Consider the following 17,588-nt stretch of genomic DNA (forward strand, 5'->3'; position numbering starts at 1 on the left):
TGATGCATATGAATTGTGTAAATTGCATGATGTCCTGCAATTTTCATCTATCTATTATACCACAAAAAATAACTGCTTCTGAGTCTGGGGTTTAGTTCTTTTTTTAACATAAGCATTAGTTAAAAGCAAAATAATCAAAAACAATGGCAGATGCAGGAAATCTATAAGAAAACTAGAAAATGCTTAGACGGTCAGGCAGAAACTGTGGACAGGGGTACAAATGCAGATATCTTGATTTCTTGATTGTCGCTAACATCTTCTATATATTTTGTTATTTTGTATTAGTTGAGGGCATCACGTCTCTGAAGAGTTTCTAAAGCACATATTCTTGTAAATTCCACAGAGAGAGTAAATTAATGAGCGGCGTAAGTGTATGATTATTCGTTTTTAAGCAAGAAAGACCAGGAGGAAATTACAGCATCATTTGAGTGTGCTAAACTTGGAGAAATGTTCTATGCACACCATAGCGAACCATGAATCAACAGGCTGCTTTGAGTACTGGAGAGTGGTGAAGGATGTCGCTGGAGAGATAAGAATGTGAGGAGAGGGAAAAAAATGAAAAACACAAACATTGTTGGCTTAAAGAAATTAGATAGGTGCTGTTGTGACCTCAAAGTATTTGCATGCAGTCATCGAACTACACCAGCACCTCCATGTGTCAAGGTAAGAAATGAATTGGAGATGCAAGCATGCTTAGAGGTAAAGAACAGCCACAGTTTGCATTAGGAATAGTAAGAAATGGAACTGAGATGGATAAAAGGAAACAGGAGTAACAATGTCAGAATTATTCCCAGTTACAAAAACCAGTTGGTCTAGGAACAGTGGGATAAGATACAGTATGAAAGCTAACTGCATTACTGTAGAGTTGGTGAATAAGGAAGGGATTCAGATGCCCCGAGATATTAAGATCAGCTATGTAATTAGAATGGCCAAGCCTTTGCTGGGTGAGTTGCCAGGGATAACTGAAAGCTCAGTTTCCACAATATATATGCAAGAATACTTTCCAGATATGTATGTGGAAGTTAACAGATAACACTGAATATCTTTCCAGGAAACAGAGCAAGGAAGTCAATAATAAAAGGCAGGAGTACAACTAGGAATAATGCTCATAAAATGTACCAAGAAATTAAGGCAATGCAGGATGACTGACAAACAACATAAAAAATAATTAGAAGTTTTATAAAGAGCATAAATTGTGAAGTGTTAGACTGAACAGAGACAAAACAAGAAAATGTCTTGAAGTCAACAAGAAAATAAATTAATTCATAGAGCTGTTCCAAAGTGGTTTGCAGCCAATGAAATGTTGTCCTTCTTGTAATAAATGGAAAACAATGGGTATTCAGCACAGAGTAAATTACCACATTTAATAAAATCATGCCTATTTAATGTATTTTAGAGATATTGGTTAAAGGAAAAATATATGATAGGACAGCAAGAATAAATCTATGATCCACTTCACTGAGGCACTATGGGATCTTCTACAACTAATTGAGAGGGCAACCAGAGCCTCAGTTTAACATCTCATCTGGAAGACAGCACTCCTTCCTATGCATTACTCAATGGTGCACTGCATTGTCATGCCCTAGTTCAAATCCGTAGCGTATAGTTGGAACCAGCTGCATTTTGACTCAAGGGCACTGAACCATTCTTAAGTATCTTGTCTTGGAAATGAAACAGTGCAACAGAAGGGAGTAGGGCAACCATATATGGTTGCTGTCAGTAAGACTTATTACTGAGTAACGCAGCAAGTCAGGCAACATGTATGGAGGGTAATAAGCATTCGACATTTTGGGGCTGAGACCCTTCCTCAGAGTCCTGAAGAGCCTCATAAATACTTCCTATCTAATGTACTTTTCTTTAGGCTGACCATTCACTAATAATACTCAATTCGAGACAGAATCGTGAGAATTAATAAGTGTGTCATATCCAATAAACTTTGCTGACCGGGAAACTGTCACTTAAAAACAATCGAAATTTCAGAAGTCTCCAGATGCAGATAACTTCTTTTTAAAATATAAATTCCATAAAATATGTTAAATGGGTCTCTGTCAACAGCATCTGGAGACTTCAATTATATAAGAAGTACACTTATGGGCTAAATTGTGATCTTTTAATTTCTACAAGTATGCATGGCATATCAATAATATAAACGTTCCTATTATCTAGTATCTCTAAAATGAAATGAAAGTCATTTTAGCTCAATTGCAAGTGTAAGAGTATCTGCCATATGAATTGGGTATAAATTTGTACAAATAGGGATGGCTACAGAATAATGGATAATTGATGCATGAAATAATGCTGAGAGGGGATTTCAAGCACCAGAGAGAAAGTGTATTAATCTATAATTAGATTGCACAAGACTGAGTGCAGAGTAGCCATTAAACAATTTTCTAAGTTTTAGACCTAAGGTCCATGCCAACAATAATCCAATCCATCCTCCCAGCATATGAGGATCTGCATTGGGAATGTAAGAATATCCCCAAACGGATCATTTTTTGGGTAATACTACTCAATAAACCTATATCATTTATCCCCTTTGCTACTCCTGTTCTTTGGTTTAGTGGCAGTGCTTTCTCCTGTGGGGTCTTCTTTCCTGCTCTACCATTAGTTTCTGCCTCAGGCTGACAAATCTGGTGAGATGCTGTACTGACAAATGCAGCTTCTTTCAGATGAGCCTTTAAGGCGGGGTGCCATCTTCCCTCTCAAATTGTCTTATGAGACCTTAAGCACTAAATTAAAGAAGAACGGGTGGGAGTAACCAATTAATGAGTCATTATCACAGTGATGTTTGTGGAACCCAAACACGTTACCCATGTTACAACATTGCCTACATTTCAAATTAGTTCTTTTGGAAGTCCTCAGGGCATGAAAGGAAATACGTACATAAATTCATGTGTTGTTTTCAATCCAAGCGCCTTTAACCATTGGTGTTAGATTTCTACAAATCTGAAGACATTATTTCAGAATTTGTGTGAGCATGAAGTTCCTGCCAGCTGGCTCCACAAAAAAAAATTGCTTTGAAATAAATTTAGGGGATAAAAGGCAGCGGCAAGCTTTGCTGTGTTTTCACCTCTTTAAAACCAATGCAGGATTTGCAGAGCTCAGCTGAGGGTATCTGACATGGGTACTGCTCCTTCCCTGGGCTTCATTCAAAAACACTCCACAGGTACCTCCATGCAAGTAGGGGCCCAGAATATCCAGGTTTCAATTCTAACCCTCCAGTGCAAACAGAGTGCTCTATACTTTTGGTCTTGCAATAGTTTATTATTCACATCTGTAGGCTATCTTTTATGTAGTTGCACTGAGATGAGATGTTAGCAGATAGTAAAATGTGATGGTCCCTGGAATCACTAGAATATCTAAGAGGGATATTTCAAATGTGTTCTCAGTGGAGCAAGTTTAGGGTTAGAAGAAAAGTCACACATTAAAAAAAATCAAGAGGTATATTAGTTTCATTAATGTTTCTGTGCAAGTTGATAGGGTGTATTAGCCTTTGTTAGTCAGGGAACTGAGTTAATGAGCCACAAGGTAATGTCGCAGCTCTATAAAACTCTAGTTAAACCACACTTGGAGTATTGTGTTCAGCTTTGGTCATTATAGGAAGAACCTATGGTTACATGATTATCTGAAAGGCGCGATGTAGTTGATCGAGGTAAACTAGGCAATAAAGGTGTTCGGCATGCTTACCTCCATTGCTCAGTGTATTGATTGCAGGAGTTGGAGGTCATTTGGAAACTGTACATAACACTGGTGAAATCACACAAAGTATTGTGCATAGTTCAGGTCACCCAGCTATAAAAATGTTGTCATTAAGTGTAGTGGAAAATGCCCTACTATATGCAGTATACACACTGTATATCTATATATATATATGCACACACACTGTATGCATGTGTGTGTTTATTTATTTGTTTGTTTGTTTGTTTATTTATTTATTATATAGCGATATTAAACCTGATTCTGATTCTAAGAATGGATGCACATGAATGTTGTGGATCTGGAGTGGTTGAGTTACAAAAAGAGTCTGAATAGGCTGGAACATTTTCCTTGGAGCGTAGCAGGCTGAGGGGTGACCTTATAAAGGTATATAAAATCATAAAGGGAGTAAATAAAATGGATAGTCATTGGCTTTTCCCCAGGGTCGGGAGAGTCTCAGATTAGAGAACATAGATTTAAGGTGAGAGGAAAAAGGTTTAAGACACACATGAGGGGAAACTTTATCACACAAAACCCATCTGGATATATGGAACAAGCTGCCAGAGGAAGCAGGAGAGGCAGCTACCGTGGTTAAGTTTCAAAGGACAGTCAGACATGTACATGGATAAAAGAAGGTTCGGAAGGATATGAGTCAAACATGGGACTAGCATAGGCAAGCATTTGGTCAGCATGGATAAGTTGGATTGAAGAGGCTGTTTCTGTGCTGCATAACTAACCCTATGATTCTATCATTACCCTCAAATGATCTAAATTCTGACTGGCAAATTTTAATTACTTGTATTTTACCACTGAGTAAATGGTTGCACACACAAAGACATTTTCCTTCATGTAGTTATTTTGCAAAACTAAAACCTTTCAGAAAATAAACTTTTCTCCCCCATGGTCTATCTTTCTCTTTCATGTAAGTTACAAATAGTGCTGTATTTCACATCAAAATAATGATAAAAAGTACTGGGTCAATTTGACTTTTGCAATTGTTTATAATTGGTGATGATAAACAGGAAGTTTTCTTTTATATCTCTTTATATATTTCAATTGAAATCTCAAAAGGACTGTAGTTTCCAAGATTAACATGCATCCAGAAGACAAAATGCTTTTCCTTCTGGGAACACTCCCGAGATTTTTTGCATTTGTATCTGAATGGCCTGGAATGTTGCTTAAGAGTTTAATTGTCGGATTTCAGGGACAACAAACATACGAACAAGGAAAAGAAGGAGGCTCCTCAAGCCTGCTCGGCCATTTAATAAAATTCCAAATGGTCAAATTGTAACCTCAATTCTGAACTTTTGCCTATTACAATAATGTTTCTTTGCCTTGCTTTGTATTAAAAATATTGTACTCTGTTTCACTACTGTTTGAAAAAAAGATTCCAAAGACTCATTACCCAATGAGAAAAATATTTGCCTTGTTCCCGCCTTAGATGAATGTCAGTTATACTTATATAATGAGCCCTAATTCTATAGATTGTCCCAAAACGAAGCATCCTCTCTGAATCACCTCTCTAGGTCTTATTGCTGATGTACTTCTCTTCACTCTTCTGAACTCCATTAGGAGGCATAGTGGCGTAGCAGTTAGCACAAACAATTTACAGTGCCAGCGATCACTGATCAGGGTTCAATTTCAGCTGCCGACTGTGAGGTGTTTTACGTTCTCACCATGAATGCGTGTGTTTCCTGCGGTTGCTCCGGATTCCTCCGACACTCTAAAGGTATACTGTTAAGATTAGCGAGTTGTGAGCATGCAATGGTGCTGCCGAAAGTGTGCTGACACTTGCAGCCCTCCCCAGTACAACCCTCATTGTCGCAGAACGATGCATTTCACCGGATGATTCAATGTTTTGATGTACGGTACATGTGACAAATTAAGCTAGTCTGTAAAAATCTTTAGGTGTCCAAACTTTTTGCATAAACCAACCCTCCTAATCCAGGTTTTAGTTTCATGAATCTTGCATTGCATTAAATCCTTTCTAACTGAAGCATAAGCTCTCTATTTTTGTATTCAGTCCCCTATCAATAAATGAGAAAACTCTGTTAATCTTTTTTACTTAACTGCTGTAGCAGCCTTCCTTTTTGTGAATCATGCACTAGGAAACCCAGGAACCTTCTGCATCTCAGTCCTCTCGCCATTGAGATTAAGACAAATAGTTAAATTCATTTCTCATCATTTCATACTCCATTTGTCAGATTTTTGCCCACTCACAGCCCATCTGGTCCCCTGTGTATCATCTGGTATTAAAATGTCTTTCTCCTCATTTCTTTCAAAACATTGTTTGATATAAAGAAGTTCAAGTTTAATTATCATTCAGCCAGAACATAACACTACATAATATAACATGAGTACACAGAATATATCATAACAGGCAACTATTTAGTCCACCCAGACTATGATGCTCCTGAGACTTCTGTTAAACATTGGAACGTTGTAGTCCATTCCACAACCATCTCTATCCACAATCTAACAACAAGAATTCTGCAGATGCTGGAAATTCAAGCAACACACATCAAAGTTGCTGGTAAACGCAGAAGGCCAGGCAGCATCTGTAGGAAGAGGTACAGTTGACGTTTCAGGCCGAGAACCTTCGTCAGGACTAACTGAAGGAAGAGTTAGTAAGAGATTTGAAAGTGGGAGGGGGAGGGATGGAGCCAAAAGCTGGACAGTTGATTGGCAAAGGGGATATGAGAGGATCATGGGACAGGAGGCCCAGGGAGAAAGACAAGGTGGGGGGGAACCAGAGGATGGGCAAGAGGTATAGTCAGAGGGACAGAGGGAGAAACAGGAGAGTGAGAGAAAGAATGTGTGTATATAAATAAATAACAGATGGGGTACGAGGGGGAGGTGGGGCATTAGCGGAAGTTAGAGAAGTCGATGTTCATGCCATCAGGTTGGAGGCTACCCAGACGGAATATAAGATGTTGTTCCTCCAACCTGAGTGTGGCTTCATCTTTACAGTAGAGGAGGCCATGGATAGATATGTCAGAATGGGAATGGGACGTGGAATTAAAATGTGTGGCCACTGGGAGATCCTGCTTTCTCTGGCGGACAGAGCGTAGGTGTTCAGCAAAGCGGTCTCCCAGTCTGCATCGGGTCTTGCCAATATATAGAAGGCCACATCGAGAGCACCGGACGCAGTATATCACCCCAGCCGACTCACAGGTGACAATAGGGATCCCCTGGTCCTCACCTACCACCCTACCAGCCTCCGGGTCCAACATATTATTCTCCACAACTTCCGCCACCTCCAACAGGATCCCACCACTAAGCACATCTTTCCCTCCCCCCCCTCTGCTTTCCGCAGGGATCGCTCCCTACGCGATTCCCTTGTCCATTCGTCCCCCCCATCCCTCCCCACTGATCTCCCTCCTGGCACTTATCCTTGTCAGCGGAATAAGTGCTACACATGCCTCTACACTTCCTCCCTTACCACCATTCAGGGCCCCAAACAGTCCTTCCAGGTGAGGCGACACTTCACCTGTGAGTCGGCTGGGGTGATATACTGCGTCCGGTGCTCCCAATGTGGCCTTCTATATATTGGCGAGACCCGACGCAGACTGGGAGACCACTTTGCTGAACACCTACGCTCTGTCCGCCAGAGAAAGCAGGATCTCCCAGTGGCCACACATTTTAATTCCATGTCCCATTCCCATTCTGACATGTCCATCCACGGCCTCCTCTACTATAAAGATGAAGCCACACTCAGGTTGGAGGAACAACATCTTATATTCCGTCTGGGTAGCCTCCAACCTGATGGCATGAACATTGACTTCTCTAACTTCCTCTAGTGCCCCACCTCCCCCTAGTACCTCATCCGTTATTTATTTTTATACACACATTCTTTCTCTCACTCTCCTTTTACTCCCTCTGTCCCTCCGACTATACCCCTTGCCCATCCTCTGTTTTTCTCCCCCCCCACCCCCCCCCGTCTTTCTCCCCAGGCCTCCTGTCCCATGATCCTCTCATATCCCCTTTGCCAATCACCTGTCCAGCTCTTGGCTCCATCTCTCCCCCTCCTGTCTTCTCCTATCATTTTGGATCTCCCCCTCCCCCTCTCACTTTCAAATCTCTTACTAGCTATTCCTTCAGTTAGTCCTGACGAAGGGTCTCGGCCTGAAACGTCGACTGAAACTCTTCCAATAGATGCTGCCTGGCCTGCTGCGTTCACCAGCAACTTTGATGTGTGTTGCTTGTCTATCCACAACCTGTCACTTATTGTTGCAATATTCGCAACCCAAGTTATATAAGTTTGCTGAGAGTCATATCAGCCCTTTAATAAATATATCATATATGATAGAATTCACCCTGCAGTTTGAGAGTGAGAAGCTAAAGGCAGATGTGTCAGTATTGCAGTGGAGCAAAAGGAGTTACAAAGGCATGAGAGGAGCTGGCCAAAGCTGGTTGGAAGGGGACACTAGCAAAGATGATAGCAGAGCAGCCTGGCTGGAGTTTCTGGGAGCAATTTGAAGGTGCAGGATAGATACATCCCAAAGAAGAATAAGTATTCTAAAGGCAGGATGGTGAAACAGTAGCTGACAAGCGAAGACAAAGCCAACATAAAAGCAAAAGAGAGGGCATATGATAAAGCAAAAATCAGGTGAAGTCAGAGGACATGGAAATATTTAAAAACCAACAGAAGGCGACTAAAAAGCCATAAGGGGGGGAAAAGATGAAATATGAAGGTAAACTAGCAGAAGTGAATGCAGTTGCTGTAACTAGGGAGATAGTGCTTGAACCTGATGGACTACACCTCAGGGTTCTAAAAGAGGTAACCGAAGAGATTGTGCAGGCATTATTAATGATCTTTCAAGAGTCAATAGATTCTGGCATGGTTCCAGAGGACTGGAAATTTGCAAATGTCACTCCCTTCTTCAAGGAGGGAGGGAGGCAGAAGAAAGGACATTATAGGCCAGTTAGCTTGACATTAGTGGTTGGGAAGATGCTGAAGTCAATTGTTAAGGATGTGGTTTCAAGGTACCTATGTTTAGAGGCACATGATAAAATAGGCCAGAGTCAGCATGGTTTCCTTAGGGGAAAATCTTGCCTGTTAAGTCTGTTGGAATCCTTTGAAGAAGCAATAAGCAGGATAGACAGAGGAGAATCAGTGGACGTTGTGTACTTGGATTTTCAGAAGGCATTTGATAAGGAGCCATACATGAGGCTGCTTAACAACATAAGAGCCCATGGAATTATGGGAAAGATACTAGCATGGATAGAGGATTGGCTGATTGGCAATGATCTCTAGCTTAGCACGGCATGGTGTTATCAAAAGAGATTGCGTTGTCAGTTTTTGAAGGGCTTAAAATACTTTAAGATACATTTGATTTAGATTGTAAACAGTTAAAGTATTTGAAAGTGCTTAAATGTTGTGCAGGACTTGTTAGCATTAAGATTGGATGAAGCATTTGAATTGAATTATACCTTTTTAAACATTTTGTTGAGGAATGTTTTTAATAGTTTGAAATCTTCAGAAGTATCCAGGTTCCATTAATACATGGATATTGTTTGACAGTTCTGTCCAAGTCTAGAAGCATAACTTGGCCAGCCATCAAGTTTCTTTCTCCTCTTTGCATGGGATGCTTGTTTTGGCCACCTCACGCAACACCTCTCCCAATTCACAAAGCATTACTGCTGGGCAATGCTGACTACCAAGTCATTTTCCCAGCAGAATATTCCTCTTGAAAGAAAGCCAAAGGTATGTGGGTGTTTTTTTCTTGGAGGACAGTGGTGAGAAAATTCTGAACCATTATTCTATAATGTGGGAACATAAGAAAATGGTATCATAAAATCATAAAACCATAATGGAAACAATAGTCTTTTGCTTTTAGAGCCAGTAGAGAATTGCAGGATTTTCAAGTTTCCTCGTGTATATTCACTTCATGGATGACACCTGAGTTTCTAGAACATAGGATAGTACAGCACAGTACAGGCCCTTCGGCCCACAATGTTGTGTTGACCCTTAAACCCTACCTCCCATATAACCCCTCACCTTAAATTCCTCCATATACCTGTCTGGCAGTCTCTTAAATTTCACTAGTGTATCTGCCTCCACCACTGACTCAGACAGTGCATTCCACACACCAACCACTCTCTGAGTAAAAAACCTTCCTCTAATATCCCCCTTGAACTTCCCACCCCTTACCTTAAAGCCATGTCCTCTTGTACCGAGCAGTGGTGCCCTGGGGAAGAGGCGTTGGCTGTCCATTCTATCAATTCCTCTTAATATCTTGCATACCTCTATCATGTCTCCTCTCATCCTCCTTCTCTCCAAAGAGTAAAGCCCTAGCTCCCTTAATCTCTGATCATACTTCATACTCTCTAAACCAGACAGCATCCTGGTAAATCTCCTCTGGACCCTTTCCAATGCTTCCATATCCTTCCTATAGTGAGGTGACTAGAACTGGACACAGTACTCCAAGTGTGGCTAACCAGAGTTTTACAGAGCTGCATCATTACCCATGACTCTTAAACTCTATCCCTCAACTTTTGAAAGCTAACACCCCATAAGCTTTCTCAACTACCCTATCTACCTGTGAGGCAACTTTCAGGGATCTATGGACATGTAATCCCAGATACCTCTGCTCCTCCACACTACCAAGTATCCTGCCATTTACTTTGTACCTTGCCTTGGAGTTTGTCCTTCCAAAGTGTAGCACCTCACACTTCTCCGGGTTGAACTCCATCTGCCACTTCTCAGCCCACTTCTGCATCCTATCAATGTCTCTCTGCAATCTTCAACAATCCTCTACACTATCCACAACACCACCAACCTTTGTGCTGTCTGCAAACTTGCCAACCTACCCTTCTACCCCCACATCCAGGTCGTTAATAAAAATCACGAAAAGCAGAGATCCCAGAATCGATCCTTGTGGGACACCACTAGTCACATCCCTCCAATCCGAATGTACTCCCTCCACCAAGACCCTCTGCTTTCTGCAGGCGAGTCAATTCTGAATCCACCTGGCCAAACTTCCCTGGATCCCATGCCTTCTGACTTTCTGAATAAACCTACCGTGTGGAACCTTGTCAAATGCCTTACTAAAATCCATATAGATCACATCCACTGCACTACCCTCATCTATATGCCTGGTCACCTCCTCAAAGAACTCTATCAGGTTTGTTAGACATGATCTGCCCTTCACAAAGCCATGCTGACTATCCCTGATTAGGCCATGATTCTCTAAATGCCTATAGATCCTATCTCTAAGAATCTTTCCCAACAGCTTTCCCACCACAGAAGTAAGGCTCACTGGTCAATAATTACCCGGACTGTCCCTACTACCCTTTTTGAACAAGGGGTCAACATTCGCCTCCCTCCAGTCCTCCAGTACCATTCCTGTGGACAATGAGGACATGAAGATCCTAGCCAGAGGCTCAGCAATCTCTTGCCTTGCCTCATGGAGCAGCCTGGGGAATATTCCGTCAGGCCCCGGGGACTTATCTGTCCTAATGTATTTTAACAACTCCAACACCTCCTCTCCCTTAATATCAACCTCACTCATATTGTCCTCACTATCATCAAGTTCCCTCTTATTGATGAATAACGAAGAGAAGTATTCATTGTGGACCTCGTTCACTTCCACAGCCTCCAGGCACATCTTCCCACCTTTATCTCAAATTGGTCGCACCTTCACTCCTGTCATCATTTTGTTCTTCACATAATTGAAGAATGCCTTGGGGTTTTCCTTTACCCTACTCGCCAAGGCTTTCTTATGCGCCCTTCTTGATCTCCTCAGCCCCTTCTTAAGCTCCTTTCTTGCTACCCTATATTCCTTAATAGACCCATCTGATCTTTGCTTCCTAAACCTCATGTATGCTGCCTTCTTCCACCTGACTAGATTTTCCACCTCACTAGTCACCCATGGTTTCCTCACCCTACCATTCTTTATCTTCCTCACCGGGACAAATTTATCCCCAGCATCCAGCAAGAGATCCGTAAACATCGACCACATGTCCATAGTACATTTCCCTGCAAAAACATCATCCCAATTCACACCCGCAAGTTCTAGCCTTATAGCCTCATAATTTGCCTTTCCCCAATTAAAAATTTTCCTGTCCTCTCTGATTCTATCCTTTTCCATGATAACGTTAATGTTCCGTTTCTGATCATTAATATCATTGTTGATGTGTATTATTTAACACACTATTAATTTGTGATTATATATTGAATCAAACAAAATGTAAAGAGTAGATTATAATAGCTTTTGCCTGTCTGAAACAAACCCCAAATTCCTAATGACTTTCATTGCTTTCCACCTTTCAATCCTCCACCAAACATGTTATCCTCAACTTCACCATCACTTTCCAAAGGGAACATTTTCTCTGCACTCCTCCATCTTTGTCAGTATTAGTTCTCCTCCTCACAACATATTCCCATACTAGTAAATGAAACGCAACATCTTCCCCGTCCCACACTCCATCATTTTGTCCAATTTTCAAACACTTTCCAGGTATTTAAATCTAATTCTATTTAGTTTACTGCTCATAGTGTGGTCTCATCTAAATAGGGGACCAAAGGCAAATTGGATGATTGCTTCTTGAAACACTTCTGTACATCATTCATTTCCTAACATTTTAATTCTGCATCTTGTCCTATTCCAGCCACTATTTCCTCAACCTCCTTAATGGTTCTAATGAAGCTCAATGTGACCTTGAAAAGTGGCATCTGATCCTCTGCCTAGATTCTCTGATCCTTTCAGTCCTCTGGACTCAACAATATTCAATAATTTCAGGTCATGAACTTCCCCAGCAGTTATATTTCAACTTTCCAAAATTCACAGCATTTTTCTTTGGCAATTTCAGATGATAAATCTCCCATTTACACATTCTCTAGATTGGTTTTGTTTCTATAGACATCCTGTTACTAACAGAAGCAGGGTCTCGATCAGTAACGTCAGCAATTCATTTCCCCCTATAGACATGGCATGGTCCTCTGAGATCCTCTGGCAGCTTGTATTTTGCTCAGTATCAGCCTCTTTCACCTTGCACTGCTGCCCTGTTTGTATTTTACTTCCTTGCATTTCACTCTCTTGTATACCTTACCTTTTTCTTTCCTCTCTTTCCTCATTTTCACCGGCACTAATGAAGGTTTTTTGACCTAAAACTTCTTGTTTTTTTTCTACAACTGTTGTGTTGGATTTTTAGATTCCAGAATTTTCTGTTTCTCTATTACTACTACAGGTAGTGGCTGAATATTTTTCCAAATACAATTTTCCTCAAGTTAGAAATGTGGAAATGTGTGGTAAATTTTTGTGGCTATCTTACCATATATTTCACTAATTGAGCAAAATTTGTAAATGAGCTGAATCTGAACTACTTAATTGCCAAAGCTGATTAGTACACGCAAGACTCAATTTAAATATTTTTGCAGCTCCATTGGTCAAACAATAAACAAAATGTCTAAACATGAAAAGAGCAGAGAGACTACAGACAAAGTTCAGTAAAATGGGATGAGTACAGTTAAGTATTTGATAGACATAGTGAGGTAAAGGTCCTGTTTCTCTGTTGTATGATTCCATGACTCTAAAAGGTTGAGGTTATTTAAAAGGGTTTTACTTTAAAAAGTTTATTTATTCAGAAGGGTTTTCTAACCTTTTGGTTTGTTTTAGAAGTTTGGAATTTAAAGTAATATTAATAAACATAATGTCTTGAAAGCAGATGAATGACATAAACTTTGTAGAGATAAACCTGTATAATTATTGAGTAGAATATCTGATCTTGAAAATAATACAGACATTAGAAATGGAAGGGAATAATTTACTCCATTGAGCCCATGAGGCCTTATGCTAAATACAAGTAGTAACCCTGATTTTATGATTTCTTTTATCAATGTCCTCTTATTTTAAACATTGAGAATAAATCAAAGATAGTGTGGTGGATATTCACTATCTAGACTCAAAATGTTCTTGGTAACTTCAGTTTTTAGCACTGCAGAAAATACTATCTGATCTTTATGATTGTGGTGGTAATGCACCAATAAGCTGGGTGCCAACCGTCGTAAAACAAGATAGAGAAGAAAGAGAACTTTATGAAGTTTCTTGTTAACTCATTAGTTTGTAACTTGCAATGGTTCCATTTAATGTCAGAGAATGTGTGCAGCTTACAATCTGAAATTCTTACCCTTCACAAACATCCATGAAACTGAGAGGAATAAAACCCAAAGAATGAATGACAGAAAAGCATTAGAACCTCAAAGGCTCCTCTTCCTCCTACACACAAGCAGCAACAAGCAACAACCCTCCCCCCTGCATCCTCCCACTTATTCTAGCAGAGAACAACAGACCCCCCCACCACCACCCACCATGCAGGCAATAGCAAGCCCCAGAGACCGTGATCTATAGTCCATCAAAAATTACTGTTCATCCCAACACCTCGACATCCCACGGGCCCTCTCTCACTGCTGAGGGAGAGAGATATTGCTCCTGCAAAAGCAAGAGGAGAGGCCAGCAGCTCGCTGTTTCAGTGTCACTTATTCCTCTGCTCGAGAATCAGCAGCAAACTCTCTCTTGCCATAGAGAGAGTGAGAGAGCGAGTGATCACTCGAGTGCAGAGGCCCCTGACAGCCGCACCCGCTGCTCAATGTTTCAACCTCCCACAGCGCTTCAGTTGGCGACATTGGCAAGAAATGGTGTCATCCACAGGGCCACACAAGGCCGCACCCTGAAGGCAGCCATCTTCCGAGCCACTTCTGGAGATCCAGAAACGCTGCCTGCCGGGCTACTTCCAAAGAACTAGAAATCACCGCCCATGAAGCATGCAGTTTGAGCATAGCTGTAGATCATGGATGCTGACAGGACCCCAGCCACCTTGAAAGGGGAAAAAATAGACATTAGAACAGGGGATTTAAGCTCCTTCCAAATAGTACTCTTTGTCATTGCATCAATGTGTTGGGCCCAGAATATATCTTCAGAGATGCCGGCACCCAAGAAGCAGCCTACAGTAAACACAAAATACTCTGCAGATGCTGGGGTCAAAGCAACACTCACAACCTGCTGGAGGAACTCAGCAGGTCGGGCAGCAACAGTGGAAACGATTAGTCAACGTTGACTAATCGTTTCAGGCCAGAACCCTTCATCACGACTGAAGAGGGAAGGGGCAGGGGCCCTATAAAGAAGGTGGGGGGAGGGTGGGAAGGAGAAGGCTGGTAGGTTCCAGGTGAAAAACCAGTAAGGGGAAAGACAAAGGGGTGGGGGAGGGGAAGCAGGGAGGGGATAGGGGAAAGCACAATGGGTATTAGAAGGAGGCGGAACCATGAGGGACGTGATAGGCAGCTGGGGGAGGGGGCAGAGTGAAACTGGAATAGGGGAAGGGAGGGGGAGGGAATTACTGGAAGTTGGAGAATTCAATGTTCATACCAAGGGGCTGGAGACTACCCAGACAGTATATGAGGTGTTGCTCCTCCAATCCGAGTTTAGCTTCATCATGGCAGTAGAGGAGGCTCTGTGTGGACATATCCGATGACACGAGCAGACAGAGACAGTTCATTCTATATTATTGCTCCTTTACCCCAATCAACACCTCCCAAACTCGCACTAAACAAGAATCAAAAGAAAAGTAACCAGGATGATGTTTTAAGGATATTCCTATGCACTACTAAACCCAATTCCAACAGAATTCCAGCAGGATAAAAATACAAGCAACAATGGTTCCTTCTCACCCAGCTGATGCTGCTCATCCTGCTGAGTTCCTCCAGATTCCAGCAGCTGCGGTCTCTTGTGTCTGCACAGTACAGTAAGACAGGCTGATGGTGTTTGTAAGGCTTGGGTATGCTGCCCTAAAAAATAGAACAAACAAATATCTCCTGCCAATAAGCAGCAATAAGTAAGATCTGATTCAAAGAAGGATTTGGAAACAATCACGGTGACGGGCAAACCACTCATAGATATTTAGCTGGTATTGTACTAATATACCGGTGACACTGTATATTGATTACTGGAAGCGACTTGTGGCAAATTGTAAAGTATGTCTGACTTCTAATAAAAGAGTAGTCACAGAGCCTCCTCTGAAAACCAAAGGCACCAATGCAGGAGTACCAAATTTCTAACACACCAAGCCAGCCGGCCATAATGGAAGCCAAGCTAACTCTTGTGATAGTTGATCTTTGTATGAATATTTGGGGGGAGGGGAAGCTTTATTGCATCTATCACAGATAATCAGTCTAATAACATGATCTATCAAAAAGATGAGCTAACAAGCATTTTTGACATGGATAACTTGGTAATAAATATGGTTCTTAAGCCTTTATATACTACATTTTGTTAATATACTGTGCACCGATAATAATGACATTATAGTCTCATGGTTAACCCCTCGATGTTTATTCAAGCCAATAGCTCTTGCTGTATCATGTATGTTATTCTTAAAAGACTTAGCAGAAGTAGAAAGATGGTTACCTTTGGGAAATGTTATACTGTTACTACTTTTTTAGAAATGGTGATGTAACCCCAAGGCCTGTCAGACAGTATAAATGTTAGAAGACAATAAGGACTGATAGGAGCTACATGGAAGATGCAAAGTCCACTGCTCAGCCTCAGGCCAGGAACGGTTTCTTCTCAGAGCCAGTTTCCTGTGATGGATGATTTGGTTGTCAGAAACCTAGTGGTATGATTTCACAGTTTATAAGAAATTTCCTTGTGTTTTGAAAATACTTTGTAAAATCATACTCTTCCATAATTTAGAATAAAATGTGCTCCATTTAAAATAATATAATTGTGCTTAATCTGCTTTGTTAGCTGGAAGCATCTCTTCCTTGGTTGGGAAGAGGGTCCCACATCTTGAAATAGTGATTGACAGATAAAATGCTTCAGAGAAGATTAAAATAGTTAAGTGAATCAATATTTGAAATATACAGTGGATTGATATTGTAAAACACCCTAAACTAGAATTAGAATGAGTTTATTTTTGTCACATGTGCCGAGATACAGTGAAAAGCTTTTCTCACACATTGTTCATGCAAATTAAACATTAGACAGAGCATTGAGGCAAAATAGATACAGTACACAATAACAATACAGAATAAAGTGTAAGAGCTGCAGGGAAAGTGCGGTGCAGGTAAACAATAAGGTGCAACATCATAATGAGATACATTTTAAGGTCAAGAGACCATCGTTTCATATCAGGAGAGACCTGTTACAGGTAAGACTTAGATCTTGGTTTAAATTTATGACTCTAGAACAGACACACTCAATATTGTCATAATCAATAAATTCAGGATGAAGTTTGAGGGCTGATGTTAATGGCCAGCTTTGATCACTATTGAGTAGATTTTTAATAGTGAAGTGGAGGGAAGTATTTTGACACCATTCAAACGGAGATGTACAGTAAGTGACCAGATATATAAGTATTTGGATAGACATGGATTGATTAGGGACAGCATGGCTATGAGTGTGGTAGGTCATGTCACACCAATCTTATAGAGTTTTTAGAGGAAGTTACCAGGAAAGTGGTTGAAGGCAAGGCAGTGGATGATGTCTATATGGTCTTCAGCAAGGCATTTGATAAGGTCATAGGAGGTTGGTGAAAAGGTTCAATCACTTGGCATTCAAGATGAGGCAGTAAATTGGATTAGACCTTGACTTTGTGGGGAAGCCAGAGAGTGGTAGTAGATGATTACCTCTCTGATTTGAGGCCTGTGATTAGTGGAGTGCCACAGGGATCAGCAAATTTGTGGATTACACCAAGAATGGGGGTGTAGTGAACAGTGAGGAAAACTATCAGAGCTTGCAATGGGATCCGGACCAGCTGGAAAAATGGGGTGAAAATGGCAAATGGAATTTAATGCAGATAAGTGCGAGGTGTTGCACTTTGGTAGCACCAACCAGGGTGGAACTTACACAGTGAATGGTAGGGCACTGAGGATTGCAGAAGAACAAAGGGATTTG

The sequence above is a fragment of the Mobula birostris genome, chromosome 4 (assembly GCF_030028105.1).
Source record: "Mobula birostris isolate sMobBir1 chromosome 4, sMobBir1.hap1, whole genome shotgun sequence".
In the NCBI taxonomy this organism is placed as follows: Eukaryota; Metazoa; Chordata; class Chondrichthyes; order Myliobatiformes; family Myliobatidae; genus Mobula; species Mobula birostris.